Here is a 14,178-nt window from a genome sequence, read left to right on the forward strand (position 1 = left end):
TTTTTGTTAAAGAGTATTTAATAGAAATACATGTTTTGTGGTCACCATAGAGTAGAAATAATGTTTTAACCGCATTTCTATGCGTTTTCTTTGTACGACCCTTTTTTTAAAGTTGCTGTGTTGTATGCATTTCACTGAATTGGATAAATTGAAATATTGTGCCATCTACTTCTTCGTTTTGAACGTTTTTTTTTTTTATTGCCATGTAAGTTCATCCAAAAAGTTTATAAGAAGTCTGGTTACTCCTTGATTTTAACAGCGAAGAAATTGCCCCTGTTAAATTAAACGAGGTCTTATTTCCTTTTACGCTGTTGCTGATCCTTGTTCTTGTTTTATTTTAGTGGTGAATGTTTCGTTTAAACAAGCAAAGTAATCGCCTATTTTTTTTCAGGCAGGGCTTAACGTCTAACTACTAAAGTAGGTGTTGTGGACGGAGGCGATTAACAAACATACTTTACTGTAAATTTCTTTTATTAACTATTAAATAAAATCCAAGGCCTATAGACCGGGAATCGAACCCAGTACCACAAATACATATTAGCTTTGCAGATCTGGTCTCTTACCGCTCGGCTATCGTGGCGCCTTCGTTCAAACTAGTGAATGTGGTTAATTAACTCTTGGTAGGTAAGTAGACAGCATCATCCTATGCGTCTGTTTTATGGATAATCATGTAATAATACTTTTATTATTATTATTTCATTTCTGACTCCTTATTAGGGAAATCACTTAGGGGGGTGGACTTTGCCACAACCCCTTATCTAAATTACATAATCTATCTCTCGGAGTTAAAAACTAAATCCAAATAATAACGGGCTGCACGCGGCGATTGGCTGTATTGATCTGCTTAATGGGCAGCACTCAGGAACTTTCGGACGATACGGACCATATCTAGGAGGACTGCCTTCTGCGCCTCTACAACTAGATCAGTGGATAGGCCCAACTCATTGACAGCAGTCATCGTTGTTCTGGGCACGAGGCCACTCGTGGAAAGTACTATAGGCGCAATCGTCGTTTTGTCCAGGTTGTACATTTCTCTTAGTTGGAACCTAAGGTCCTGGTACTTCCGGATCTTTTCGCCCCTGCTTTTCTGCATGTTATCATCATTGGGTATGGCGATGTCGACGATATGTGCCACTCTATCCTTCCTATCCATAACTAGTATGTCCGGCTTGTTGTTAGCAACACTCCTATCCGTTCCTATCTGAGTGTCCCAATATACTTATGTGTGCGCATTCTGCAGCAGCGTCGGCGGGTTATATTTATAATATGGCACTTCTGTCTTCAGCAGCCCAAACTTTGAGCAAAGTGCTTTATGGATAATTGCCACATTATTGTGCCTGAAAAGGTACTCCTTTGGCGCAAGTACTGAACATCCTGAAACTATGTGCTGTATGCTTTCCGAAGTGGAGTTGCACATTCTGCATTTATCGTGCACTAGACTTTCCCCTAGTACCCATCTTTATTATTATTAGGCTGCTAAGAATGTTGCGCTGTTGGGGAGGCTGATGGCTAATGTAGGTGGCCCGCGAGCGAGCACTCGGCGCGTCCTGATGAGCATCATCCATTCCACACTCCTTTATGGGGCGGAGGTGTGGGCAGATGCTCTAAATAAAACGGCGTACCGAAAGAGGTTAGCTAGAGTCCAGAGACTCGGTGCACTGCGGATTGCCTCGGCATACCGCACTGTATCCGAGCCTGCAATTATGGTGATTGCTGGGGTTATCCCTATTGCCCTCTTAGCTGGAGAGCGTAAGAGGGTATACAAAAGGAGACCGGAAGCTAACAGGGAAGCCGTGTCCAGGGAGGAGCGTAATCGAACCGTCCTGGAATGGCAGGCTACTTGGGACGAGGAGTCGCGTGGCCGATGGACCGCCAGGCTCATCAATGATGTGGGCATCTGGATGGGGCGGTCGTTCGGAGAAGTGAACTTCTACCTTACCCAACTCTTGAGTGGGCATGGCCTTTTTAGAGCATACCTCAGGAGGATGGGTAAGGAGACACAAGAAGACTGTATATATTGTCCAGATGTGAGAGACGACGCCTACCACACCTTTTTTGTGTGTGAAAGGTGGGGTCGCCTCCGAAGAGATTTGGAGTCGATGGTCGGGCGGTTGACTCCTGAGGTGTTGGTGGAGGCGATGCTCTCTTGCAGAACTAATTGGTCGCTAGTGGCTGGTTTTGCAAGAGAAGTACTCGTCTCCAAAAAAAGGGAATGGAACACCATTTGAGCAGGGTCCCCTGAGTAGGGGTAGGATTGAGGCCTAGCCTGATGTAATGCTGACATCACAGTGAATCCAGGCTAGGTCCGGAAGTAGGGGGGGTGTTTTAGCCGGTAGGCCGCGAGGGAGTCCGGCACAATGTGCGTAAGTTGCATTTCACCCCCTCTTAAAAAAAAAAAAAAAAAAAAAAAAAAAAAATATTATTATTATTATTATTATTATTATTATTATTATTCATTAACTAGCTCTTACATGAAATACTTGAAGACTTATTTCTTCTGAAATACACATGTATTTCTCCAAAACAGTAATTAACATTAACAATATTCTAACCATTTCTATAAAACCTTGAAAAATAACTCCTTAAGAAATTGGGAACAATAATCTTCGTTATTTAAAATACTTTCAGTTATTCTTCTAATAAAAAAAAGTATTGTATTTGTGCAGATTTTAAACTTGCAATTTTTTCTTGAAATAGTCCAAAACAGTGTTTTTATATACGAGGTGTGGCCATTAAATAACGAGACTATTGCTGTAAAACATCTTATTTTTAAATTTAAACATATTTAGTTATTATCACCTTCAATATACACCCCTCCCCTATCACTACAACGCTCCATGCGAATTTACCATTGTTCGAAACCGTGCTGGAAGTCTTTTTCTGTGAGCTCCTGCATGACGCGTGCCGCTTTTTCTTTCACAGCTTCAACGGACTGAAATCGTGTTCCTTTTAATGCAGATTTAACTTTGGGGGAACAGATAAAAGTCACATGGGGCCAGGTCAGGCGAATAAGGCGGATGGCCTAAAACTGGGATGTTTGCACTTGGCTAGAAACGTCTTGGACAGACAATGCAGTGTGAGCTGGCGCGTTGTCTTGATGGAGAACCCCGTGACTTGTTCTTCCACAAATCGGGTCGTTTTTTTCCTTACTCTTTCAAGGAGTTGAGCAAGCACCTCACGGTAATAATGTTGATTAATTATAATCGATATTTTCATCCGTTTTGGATGTGGAAGGGCGGCCCGGGTGGTCATCATCTCTGGCGTCTTCTCGGCCATCTTGAAAACGCTTGAACCACTCAAAAACTCGCGAACGCGAACATTCATCGCCAAAAACTTCTTTTAATAAAAGGTAAGTTTCAGTAGCGGTTTTACCAAGTTTCATGTGAAATTTCACGACAATTCGTTGCTCTACTACTTGTGTAGTATCAAGTTTTCGGCAAAACGAAACTAACACCTCTTACACAAACGACGGTCCCGGTCAGACAGATTTCTCTACAAACACGTGAGACGCTGCAATCGATAGAGCAGGCTTTACGCTGCACAGCTGTCGGTCGTTAGGATTTGGCGCATGCATAGTTCTTCTGTAGCAGCACCAGTCTTGTTATTTAATAGCCACATCTCGTAATTGGTGTTTGTAAGTGATTGTGAATCCTCTGTATTTCAAAAACAAAGAAAAAAAAAAAGAAGCAGAAAGCTGAGATTTGGTACTTCTTTGCTTAGTTCCATCTGGCTCCTATCTACTATCTAGCGAAACCACAGCCAAGGGAACGGGCATAGAAAATCATCGTGGAAAGAAGCCTCTTTTCCATAGAGTAAGACTGGACTCTTTAAGATACGATGAGAGTCAACAGTCACTCTATGAATAAACTAGCAGAATCTTTTCTTAACTTCTCTACCGAGGATGGATACTGCCCACAGAAGCACGATTTGCAAACGAATTGGCCAACTTACAGTTTCGAAAGATAAACACCTTAAACCTTTTTTTCTCAAGATCTCCTAGCTCAAGTGTCATTTTTTAATTCAAGTATTGACAGTTTTCGAGTTTGGATTATTTCTTGGACATCGTGCAGCAACAAGAAGTACGACTGTTTTTAACGTTCTCTTTTCGGCAGCTGAAGGCGAAAAAAAAATTGCCTGGGAATTTCAAGCTAACGCATATAGTGAGTGGTCATGGCAATATCTGCATCGGTTCAGCATAATTGGCGATCCGAGCGGACGATGTAACTGGCCTTCTTTACAATCAGTGGCCTACATTCTATTTGAAGGGGTTGTTTAGGCATTCCTCTATTGTGTATTGTACAGGCTTGCCACCTGTAATATTAATAAGAATCAAATTTGAGACTAAATTTCCGAACTTGATGAAAATCGGCTTACCACAAGTACCCCACTTGACCAAATAAAATTTTCAGTATTTTAAAAATTTTTGTCACAAACGGATCCTAAAATTTTATGACAACTTTATACTTAAATTACAAACAACTTAAACTTTTACTAGAAACATTTATCCCAGAATTTTGTTTAATAATACTTCAGTAGGGATAAAGAAACGTAGATTTTTGTTAGTTTAGGTTAGGTTAGGTTAGTTTAGGTTAGGTTAGGTTAAGAAACGTTTTTTCCCAAAGTAGAAGATTTGTAAAATTTATGAATTCAATTAGCTTTCAAAAAATATAAAAACATTAACTACAATATCTCCTTTATTGCAATATGCTCTCACAAAAATTTTATATTGCTGCTATTTAATTGGTAGCTAAGTAATAAATTAAACTATATCAACATTAGCATACCTTTATTTTTATTACCAATAATTATTACACGAGAAATTTTTTTTATTACTATTATTTTAAAATTATAACTAAAAATAATATAATATATAATGATTTTGGGGAATATTGAGTTGCGGTCAATCAATAAATTCAAACACTAATTTTGTTACATTTCACCAACGTTTCGGTAAATCTATTACCATCTTCAGGGTAGTGTAAAATTTGTTAAGTTGAAAAATTGTTGGTCAACAGTTATGATGATGTAGCTTAACGTTGAAACTCCACAAATTTTAAACGGTAAGTTTTTTTCAAATATTTTTATTTATTTCTAGATAATTCATCTCTTGGAAGAACACACACCAAGTTTCAGCCAGATCGGACTATATCTTTGTGTTTGGCATTCGTTTGAATCGAGGAAGTGGAGTGATTTTCAAAAAATGGACGAAAAAGAATTTCGTGTGTTGATTAAACACTACTTTATGAAAGGCAAAACGCCTCAGGAGACTAAAGAGAAGCTTGATAAACATTATGGTGACTCTGCACCTTCGATTAGAACAGTTTATAAGTGGTTTCAAAATTTTCGGAGTGGCCATATGGGCACAAGTGACGCTGAACGTTCTGGACGCCCTGTTGAGGTTACTACTCCAGAAATCATTGATAAAATCCATGATATGGTGATGGATGACAGAAGAGTGAAGGTGCGTGAGATTGCTAGTACTGTGGGCATCTCGAATGAACGGGTACATAATATTTTGCATCAACATTTGGACATGACAAAGCTATCCGCAAGATGGGTGCCGCGATTGCTCACTCTTGACCAAAAACGAAATCGTGTGAAGTGTTGAAAGGACGGTTTGCAGCTGTTCCAGAAGAATCCGCAGGACTTTAAGCGTCGTTTCGTCACTGTGGATGAAACATGGATACATCACGACACTCCTGAGACTAAAGAACAATCTAAACAATGGGTTACCAAAGGGGAATCTGCGCCAAAAAAGGCGAAGACCGTTCCTTCAGCCGGAAAGATTATGGCGACTGTCTTTTGGGATTCGCAAGAAATAATCCTCATCGACTATCTGGAAAAGGGTAAAACTATTACAGGTGCATATTATTCATCGTTATTGGACCGTTTGAAAACCGAGCTGCAAGAAAAACGCCCACGATTGGCCCACAAAAAAGTCCTTTTCCATCACGACAACGCACCAGCTCACACCTCAGCAGTTGTGATCGCAAAATTAATGGAAATAGGGTTCCAACTCGTTTCACATCCCCCCTATTCTCCAGACTTGGCTCCCTCGGACTACTATTTGTTCCCCAATATGAAGAAATGGCTGGCGGGAAAAAGATTTTATTCAAACGAGGAGGTGATTGCAGAAACGAATGGCTATTTTTCAGACTTGGACAAATCCTATTATTCGGAAGGGATCAATAAACTAGAGCAGCGTTGGACGAAGTGTATAAGCCTAAAAGGAGACTATGTTGAAAAATAAAAAAGGTTTACCTCAAAAAATTAAGTAGTTTTTATTTTTGCACGGACTTTTCAAACGACCCTCGTAGCAGCACTAATGGTGGCGAAGTCAAGATCTAGGCAGGCTAGAGTTATTCGCCGTTCAGGTTGTTTTTTTTCTACAAACGTTTGGTGTGGAGTTTTAGGAAATCTACTAATCGGTCCATACAGAGAGAACTTAACTGGTGCAAGGTATCGTAACTTTTTTTAAGAGATATTTTGCCAGTTCTGCTTGTACAACGTCGGCTAGATATGTATTTTCAACAAGATGGTTGCCCGGCACATAATGCGAGAGTTGTTCGAGGTTACCTGGACAGAAATTTCCATGAAAAGTGCTTTGGGACTCATTGTCCCATCCAATGGCCACCTCGATCTCCGGACTTAACTCCAATGGACTATTTTTTTTTTGTGGGGATATTTAAAAAATAAAGTGTACAGTAACCTTAATCCCGTGGCTTTAGTCGATGATCTGGAACGTCGAATAACTCTAGCCTGCCTAGATTTTGGACTTTGCCACCATAAGTGCTGCTACAAGCAAAGCGTGGGAGTCCAGAGTTTTGGCTTGCCTATCCGCTGGTTGTGCCCAGTTTGAACAGATCCTTTTAAAAAAAAATAACGTAATTTTGACAATAAACTGAAATTTGTTTTTCATATTTTAAATTACCATAACTTTTGAAAAACCTAACCGATTTCAAAAATTTTTTTTTTGTTTTTTTTGGAGCTCAAGTACTATAAAAATATGCACAAAAATATAACGTTCCATTTGAAAAAACAAAGTTGGACAATTTCGAGAATTTGTTCAAAACAGAAAGTGACGCTTCCCACATTATAAACCTATAATTGAAAAAGGGTAAATAGCGTTCTAGTTTCCAAAATGCAACAATTTGGTAGTAATAATTTTTAGTCACTCTTAAGTTTGGAGACGAATCTAATCTGTACTCCAGATTTTACACAGAAATTAAAGGCAAGCTTTGCAAATTCTCGAGATAGCTAAATTCTCTATTTAATAACCTAAGTGCAGGGCCGGATTTTCCTATAGCCTAACTAGGCTTCAGCCTAGGGCCTCAATATCAAGAGGGGCCTACATTCAAATTGTTTGCAAAATTAAAATTACACTATTCTAAAAACAGTGAACATTAAAACACTTTTTTAGTGATGTATTAAAACTGTCCGGTAGGACAGTTGTATAAGGGTTGATCAACAAAAACTGCACGAAAAAGCGTAACGTTGAAAAACACCCAACTTTGACAATTTTTTTCTCTTTTTCTATAAAAGATAAAATTCCCAAATTTTCTTTAAAATAAAGGGCAAATCCTCCTTTATAACTGTAATTGTTTTGCAACAACCCAGATCTTATAGGTTTTGAGAAAAAAGTTGCCGAAAATGAGCAAAATCGGCTTTTTCAAAAAATGTTCTTGTTCTTGTTCTTCTTGTTCTTCTTGTTCTTCTTCTTGTTACCTTTTTTGTAAACAACGTAGCGCCTAAACGCGCGAATCGATTTTCATGAATGAGGTATCATTCGATTCAGAATTTTATGTAGATGTGCCTTTTGGGGGTCTCGACGTTGTACATCGAATGGGAGAGGAGTTAGCCCCCTTTATGTAAGGCCCCCTCCAAAATTATTATTACTAATTACTCTGTAAATCTTGGCCCGATTTTGATAAAATTTGGTAGGAAGATAGAGTTAGGGCTCCTCTACGTAACATTAAAGCGGCGATCAGCTCTTACACTTGTTAAGGGGAAGTATAGCAATCGTTTCAAATTACCGACAAGTGAACCGATTTTCATGAATGAAGTGTCATTCGAATCGAATTTTTGAATAGAATTACACTTTAAAAGTCTCGACGCTATGCCTCATAAGGAGAGAAGTTTGCCCCACCCAAGTAAGGCCCTTTCTAAAACTATTATTACCAATATTTCTATAACGCTTAGTCCGATTTTGATAAAATTCAGCTCGAATAAGTGGTTAAAGCTCCTCTACGTGGCTGTGAAGTGCTAGCATGCTCTTGCACCTACTAAGAGGAAGTACTGTAATATTTTTTTGTTGTAATTATGATAAATCACATATACATACATGCACGTTAAAGTAGAAAAAGACAAAGTTAGAGTCGGCTACTGTCTTGAATTCGTCTTACCGAAATATTCGTGAGCACAAATAACACACAGTTATAACAAGTAGTTATAACAACAATTATTCATTTCTCAATAAATTGTAATTTAATTTAGTCCCCTAATTTTACTTATAGTAAAATACTGGAATAATTTGCTGTTCTAAGTATATGCATATCTTATTCATTTTACATATATACAACATTGTGGGATGAATACCTAGATTGAGAATGTAATTGAAGAAAACTATATTATTTGCGATAAAGCCAGATAATTATTACCTATTATTATAAACGTTTGACTACTTCATAAAATAACAATTACTTTAATCGAAAAATGAACTTAAACCGACGATTTTTATTTAAAAATAAAAATAAATAAATAGAATAAACAAAATCATTGATGTATGTTGGTGTAAGCATTTTTTAAAAAAGGTTTGATTTTTTTAGCCTCATAATTTTTTTATATTTTTTTTAACGTTTTTCTTTTTAACCTGTAATTAACAGTTTGATTATTATAAATAACTAGATATTACAGTCAATCTGCAGTGCTACTTGAACATATATTTTGTAGACGAAAATGGCCAGCATAAGGGTCTGTGACATCTAATAAATTCTAAACAATATTAATGAATATTAATGCAGTAAAATTACTTAAATATTAATGAAGAATTAATGAAATGTTGGGGGCTTGCTGATTTGTGTACCTTTTGGCGTTTAATCAACCCTTATACTTAACATTTTAAACTGTAAGTTTTTGTTAAAGAGATCACAGTAGTGATGTATTTTATTATCTCTCTTGTAATTTACAAACTTAAAAATGGGAAATGAAAGGGCCTCATAAGTTGAATAGCCTAGGGCCTCTTTTCATATAAATCCGGCCCTGCCTAAGTGGTTCATGTAGAATTAAAATATTCGCAGCGCTCTGAAAGTACCTAAAGTAAAATATTTTGTCAACAGGAATATAGCCGCGCTCTAAAATTAACTAATTTATATATTGTCTAAGAAGGCTAAAGTTCATAGGGAGTTCGGTATAAATGCACTTAATGTAATCCACGATTGGGTAGTCGTTCTTATTTCAAAAGCTTGATCTATCAAGGAGAATGGTTTAAGTAATTCTTTACAGAAAATTTTTCTGCTAAATACTGATAAATGCTCGCAAGCCAGGTTAGCCAGGAAGTTATCAACTGCTCTCTGTATCTGAGGAGGCACCTTTGAAGGCACAGTACATGTTTCACAAGTTGAGTAAAGGGCATTATTTGATAAATTAAGGAATAAGTTTGATCCTTTACATGAAAGATATTGATTACTTAAATATGTGGCAGGAGGTTTCCAATTTTTTTTGGTAATTAAACGCAACTCTCCCAAAATTACCAAATAATTATTAAACCTTCTTGTTTGTAACAAAAGTAAAATTATTTTTTAACCCTTTTGTCAAAGCTTGTGAACATCTAAAGCTATTAAAATTTGATTATTGCTTACAAAATCACTCGGAAAACGACTTATTTCCCGATATTAAGAAAAATACTAGCTTTACTGCCTTGGCAATATTTTCAGTAGAAAGGGGATGAAAAAAATACATAAAAATGACTTATCGCGTGCTCTTCTTTCTCTTTGATAACAAGTTAAAAAATTGAAATATGATTAATAAATACCAGATTTTGAAATGGCCTAGCACCTTTAATTTTAAAGATATCGAATTGCGGTTTCCGGTTTCTTTTATAACTTTTTATACTCTTTAAAACTGTGTATGTGAAAATGGGGGTCAACCGCTAATTCTTACTTTTGGACGCGCGTCTGCCGCGTATTCGGGCAGGAATCTAAAATCAAGTTACATATTCTGAAACTAGAGGTGACGGGCAACAAATTTTTCCTCTACCATTTTTTGCTCAGATCAACCGTTTAAGCATGAAATGCATTTGAGCTGTCTTAAAATGAACACCCTGTATATATTTAATACAAATAAATATTAATTAAGTATTAGAACAGTGCGTTATATTAAAAGAGCAATTTAGAGAAGTGTTTATCGTATTAACCTATTTAAACGACTTTTTTTTTATAATAAAGATGTTCAAATTTAAGTAATAACCTGCATGTATGTAATGAATTTATAAGGAAATTACTCAATACATTTTATTTTTTTAAAATAATAAATACATTTTGGCATTTCCCGGCTAGTAATTCTAGTTGACTAAGTTTGGGACAAATCAAACCGGCGACTATAAGAGCTATGGTGATATTTAAAAAAAAGAAATCAAATTAACACCGCAATTTCTGATTTTTTTAAGTTGAATTGACCGCTCAACAAACAGATCGACAGTTACATAAAAGACAATTTTGTAAAAGATCTTTTTATATATTTATACACGCAAAACGTGTATCGCTGTGGAAATTCGAATTTGAAAAACTTTTAAGATCGCAATACAGGAATAGACAATGTAAACAACATTTTTTTTTTCAAATAGAGCCGGGAAAGCTTCCTGCACAGAGTACAGATTTATTTTAATGATCACATATACTCAAAAGTTTTATAAAAAAAAAAGTCCATTTTGGAAAAACAACTCTAAACTAAATCCTTAAAGATCTGCAGTTAAAAAAATTGTGTTATGTTTGAGTATGTTGGATTTTAGGTGAGATGAAATAGAAAAATTAAAAGTTATTACCTTTATTTGTTTTCCGTAAATATCACTTTTAAGTTAATGATATTTCGTGTATTTAATACTATACAACCACTTTTAAACGCTTTTATAATTTTATAAATAATTATAAATTGCAAATTTAAGAAAACATCAAAAAAAAAAAATTTGAACGTGAGAAATTTACGAGCTAAAAATAAATATCTAAAGAAAGCCGGTCGAACGACTGAAGAAAACTGAGTTCGCGACTTGGATTTAAATGTTCTCAGATCCAGGGTCAACAATTTAGCTGGTGGGGTGATTGTGCATTATTTCTGAAGTTTATATATATGTATGTACAAATATATGTATACATATAGTATGTTGTACGCTGGACGTTTGCATATCCTTAATATTTCTAAGTGTCATGGGCTTTTTTAATTTTATTATGAAAAAAAAAGTAGTTTTGTTCACAATTTCAGGGATAACTATTGTCTTAATTAAAGAGAGATATCTTAATGATAAAACTGCACCTGAAATAAAACTAGCTTACAAACATATTTAATCATCCGGAAAAAAGATTTTATTACAGTAAACTAAAAACCAACAATATGTTAACTTAGTTCCGGCATTTTGTTGTACTCCACATTGCGAGAGTTTTTTTGTTTTTTTTAATATTGGAGGTAAGATCTCTGGTGAATGCAATATGAGGACACCGCCTCTCTAAAACAACTTTATATTTTTAATTTGAATTTATTTTCCCTTGAATATATTACTTGTCCTGTTTAAAGAGTATTAGTGTTTAGTAAAAATGGAAATGTCTTTATTAGCTGTTACACAGCATTTCTTACTGCAATAATTAAAGTTCTAATTTAGAACCTTTCTTCAAATTTAAATTTTTTAAATTCATCGCAAGCTTCATTATCATGCAAATTGTAGAAGAGTTATCTTTTTTGTTTTTCGTTTTTTTTTTAAGCAATAATAGTAGGGTTGCCAACTCTATAAAGTTCCAAAAAAGACCACCTTAAAAAAGTTCAGTACATTCAGGGCAGTCGACAGGATTTTGGGGCCCGGAAATATACAGGGAATTCATCATAAGACATAAGACTTCGGGGAGGCGATTCTGGGCATCCATTTGCAACAAAAAATTCTATATAAACTATGGCATGATTCGGCTCCGTTTTATAGATATTTTTAATTTTATGTTTTTTCAAGGTATTACTACTTTTTAGCAAACATTTGTCTGTATTTCTCAAACTATTATAGCTAAAGCAATTTCAATAAGCTCATTAGAAAGAAGGTTAAATTTCCTTTTAAATAAGCTAATTTATATTCCAAAATAATAATATTAAGTATTTCACTTTGTGGCCCAAACATAAGAAATAGCAAGTTTCTAATTTTTTCCAAAAACTTTGACTTCATTTTTCTCAAAAATATTATGAAGTTTAAAAACGTGCACTATTCATGAAAAACATCTACATATAAACACCTTTCGAACGGTATACAATGCATAGGGATTATTTTAAAAATTGATGCAGAAATCTGTGATTAATTGCAAAAAAAGTAGGCCTTAAAACAGCGTCGGCATTATGAAAGGAATTCACCTACCATAAGAATATAATTGATCAGAATCATCAAATCCAGTACCATTTTTTGCATTTGGTTCATCGATACATCAATAACCTGTTGACCTATTCAGTTCAGTTAGAACAGAAAAACAACACGCCAAATGAAGAAGTCTCAGAAGTCAGAACTTAAATCAAAAATGCAATAAAATAAATTAAATTTGTGTGAATAATATCTGAAAAAAGGACAAAAGGCGTCCTTTCCTAATTTAAGAAAGGACAAGGACAACCAGGACAAAAAAGGACTGTCCTTTCCAAAAAAGGGCAGTTGGCAACCCTAAATAATAGGTAGTTCCTAAACAGCTCAATGAAACAACTAGACAACCTCTTCATACACAAAACAGATTCAAAAAATAAATACATATACGCCTCATTCATGCACATCAAACTAAATTACATTAAAGACCTCACAGTAAGCGATATACCAGAGAAACTGACTAAAATGCTCTAGAACAAGGATGAGCAACACGCGGCCTGCCAAGCATTTCTAAAATTGAATTTATTTTATCGACTTTCTCCCATCAATATATTGTTATAAAATTAATTATAATAAAATGGTAGTACATACTAAACCGAAATATTTTTTTATGGCGAGTTACTTGTCGACGACGTTTTTAAACATGCAATACGAACGCGCCGCGTCTGCGCGATTTTTTTGTGACGAGATACACACTTGTCGGTGAGTTGTTCAAACATGCAATACGGACGCGATGCGTTTCGTACGAAGTTTCGTAAATTATTAATAAGAGTTAATCTTTGTGCGGCCCGCCAAAAAAAATGTAAATTTAAATTGGCCCATCGATTAAAAAGGTTGCTCACACCTGCTCTAGAACTATCCGAGCTATCAACAAACATTCTATAGACAAACAATAAACATGTACCTTCCCTCTAAATAGAAAAATCTCCTAGCGACTGACTCTCCTCAACGTTCTAAAATTGACTAACTCCATGAGATTGCTTCTACAAATCCCCGTACACTCCTTTATCCAAAACCTTCTACTGAAACTCCTCACCACTCTAGATTATCATCCTAACCACATACGATCCTTTCATTTCCTACAGACACTTAAAAAAATTAAAATAAATAAACATAACCTTATCTTTGATTCCACACAACTGTACAAAATATATTTATTTATGCATAACAAAGAAGGCATTATATTACATTTGGCAATCCTCCATCACTGGAAAAAATAAATTATCTGGTAATAAAAAGCTTTTCACGATCTAGAAAGCATGCCGTGCAGCTTTCATTCGAACACTTGACTTCAGATCCTTTTTCCCAAGTCTATGTAAGGGTCTCGACGAACTTGGTGAGCAGTCTGTTGACTATTTGTTTACAAACTGGCAAGGTAAGGCTTGTTTTTTAACCAATTAATGCGAGAATGCAGTTAATTAGAAAATAGGGGGAAAAAAAGCAAACTCAAAAGATGATAAGAATTATCAGAAAGAATGGCGAAGTAATAGAAAGCTTCAAAAGTCAGGAAACTTCAAACATTATCAGTGGACCCCCTAATCCAAAAAAGAGATATCCAAAAAAAAGACCAGCATTGCTGTGTTTAT

The 14,178-nt window shown here is 35.6% G+C and overlaps 1 protein-coding gene across 1 annotated transcript in view; it reads right to left on the minus strand.

Moving 5' to 3' along the window:
- Positions 1-11,322, minus strand: part of LOC141459304 (facilitated trehalose transporter Tret1-like) — a 35,660-nt gene extending 24,338 nt beyond the window's left edge. Inside the window, exon 1 of the mRNA XM_074138209.1 lies at positions 11,039-11,322. The gene's annotated coding sequence lies outside the window, so the exon portion shown is untranslated. The remainder of the gene's footprint in view (positions 1-11,038) is intronic.
- Positions 11,323-14,178: the final 2,856 nt, after the last annotated feature.

The sequence above is a fragment of the Rhodnius prolixus genome, unplaced genomic scaffold, assembly GCF_049639745.1.
Source record: "Rhodnius prolixus isolate KJV_2025 unplaced genomic scaffold, Rpr scaffold_11, whole genome shotgun sequence".
Lineage (NCBI taxonomy): Eukaryota > Metazoa > Arthropoda > Insecta > Hemiptera > Reduviidae > Rhodnius > Rhodnius prolixus.